Consider the following 2,645-nt stretch of genomic DNA (forward strand, 5'->3'; position numbering starts at 1 on the left):
GAACTAAAGGGAGGGATAAAATATATATATATAAATCTATTTTTAGTCTGGAAAGACTTTGTTTAAATGAAAGGTGCGCTGTCCCTTTTGATTCTATTTTAAAATTATCTAGCTAAAGAATTCCAAATTGGTTCCAATAACAACGAAATTTAAATGTGAAATTGAACTCAGCAAACTCTCATCTCATAGAGGACGGGGTGTGGCTCTGCCGGTCAGCCTGTCTCCCCCCAACTCAGATCTCTAGACCCAGAATTGAAAGCCGGCGAACACACCCAAACCACCCTTTGTCGTTAATTTGTCTCAAAGTGGGGAGGTTGGGGGAGGGGAGTGGGGCGGTCCATGTTTTCAAGAGTGGGAGAATGATGTTTAAACACAAAAATAAATTTTTTTCATTTCCAGAAACACTATTTATTTATTATTTTTAAAATTTTTATCTTTTTGGGGGTGAAATTGGTAGATGCCCGAGGTCACAGCTGTGTGCTGCGTCACGTGGCCGGTGGGAGCCCTGAGTGCCGCGCTGGTGCAGCAGGGCCATGCCCAGCGGGTGCCGCCCCGACAGGACTGGAAGTCTGCGAGGCGCTGGCAGGCTGTCTGAGCGGTGGGGGGCAAGCTGACCAGGACACCCCTTTAGCCCTTTATTCTTTTTCCTTTTGTTTTTATAAAAGAAAAGGGGGCCTGTCAGTTGAGCAGCCCCACGCTACGTGATTCTTTATGTTGTATTGTTTTGTTTTGTAAAGTGTATAATTTTTAAATATCTGAGTTTTAAAAAAAAGAGAAAAAGTACAAAAAAATTCTTGTTAAGGCCTTAAGAAGGGGTTAGTGCATCTTTCAGGGGTCACTCTGCCGTGGGGATAAAATAGCTGTTTCACAAACAGTTTTATTTAAAAAAAATCAAAAAAATAATAAACTTCATTTTAACCTTGTTTCCTTTTTTATTGATTGTAAAACAAATGCATCTCTTTCTCCTCCCGCTCCAGCCCCCAGAGGTGGCTTTGGTTCTGCTGCAGGTGAGGCAGGTCTGCCTGGTTCAGCCACTCAGTGGGGGGAGCCCAGCCCGTGTGTGGGGACGGTCAGATTTACTTAAGCTGATATGAGAACATATTTCCAATCAACATTAATTTTAAAGGTTATAAAAAAATAATGCAATGTTAATGGGCTTTTTTAGAGAACAGAAACTCTGGAAGGAATGTTGTGAAGTAGAAATAAGCAATTATAAATGAGTTCTTTGTGCTCATCAATTTGGGGCTGCAGAAATGGCAGATTAATTTCGTTTTAATGGCTACATCAAGCCGTGTGGTCCATTTCTCATTTCACTGCCGGGACGGAGGCGTGGGTGGTGTTCTGCATGGGCCTAGGACCTGCATAGCAATGATGGCTTTTTGAGCTACTTGGCTTCCCATCTGGTCCCAACTTGGCATTAACACAGTTCAAATGAAATTGATGGATTTCAAGTGTCAAGGGCTACACCACAAAACTTTAAAAATATGCATCTTGAGGAAAATACTTTTCTGACAGCAAATGATTCTTCGTCATTTTGCCTTTTATTCTCCTGCCCCCCCTTTGACTTGCTGGCGATGCATGAGCGAGGCCCTGTGACCGTCCGGGTCTTTCCTCTGAAATGCTGATGACGGGAGTGGCATGTCCCACACACCCTCCTGCCCCAACAGCTCCAGCTGCCCATGTGCATCTCAGTTCCCCCCACATTTGAGTTCTGTGCATTTTAATACATTTCACTGTTTAGAGCAGTTTTAGGTTCATAGCAATATTGAGCAAAAGGTACAGAAAGTTCTCATATACCCCCTGACCCACCACCCACAGCTGCCCGGCTACCAACTCCCCAGCCCCAGGGTACACTTGTTAACAGTCAGTGAGCCTGCTCCAACAGTCACCCCAGTTCCACAGGGAGAGTCCTGTGGGTTTGGACACATGCGTCCGTCATAGCACACCCAGCAGTTTCACTGCCCTAAACAAAAACCCTCTGTGCTCCCGTTCATCCCTACTCCTGCCAGGCACTGTCCCCAGAATTGCGTTTTCCAGGATGTCCTGTAGGTGGAATCACAGTGCGTGGCCTTTTCAGGTGGCTCCCTTCACTTCAGGAGGACATGCATTTTAAGGGTCCTCCATGTATTGGTGGCTTGACAGCTCATTTTATTTTATTGGCTTGAGAGAGAGAAACACCTATTCCACTTATGTATGCATTCATGGGCCCTGGCGGGAGCAAACCCAAAACTGATGCTCTCACCAGCTGAACCACCTGGCCAGGGCCGATATTTCAGTTCTAAATTTTAGTACCGAATGCTATTCCGTAGTCCGGCGGCATCACCGTGTCTCCGTTCGCTCAATGAGGGACACCCGGGTTGCTTCCAAGTTGGGGCAGTTAGGAATAAAGCCGCTGTAAACACCCCTGGTTTTGCTCGGACATGAGCTTCAACGCCTTTGGGTCAGTCCAGAAAGTGTGATTGCTGGGTCTTACGGTAAAAGAATGTTTTTTAAGTTGTGGCTTAAAATAAAATGTATCGTCTCAACCAATAAGCGTGCAGCTCGCCAGTGCTAATACATTCACAGTGTGAACTCCCGCCAAGCGGAAGCCGGTGCGGGTCCAACAGCGGGGAGGCCGGCCCTGCCAGCTCCGCCCCTGCCCGGCC

Source organism: Myotis davidii, unplaced genomic scaffold, assembly GCF_000327345.1.
Source record: "Myotis davidii unplaced genomic scaffold, ASM32734v1 scaffold428, whole genome shotgun sequence".
NCBI lineage: Eukaryota > Metazoa > Chordata > Mammalia > Chiroptera > Vespertilionidae > Myotis > Myotis davidii.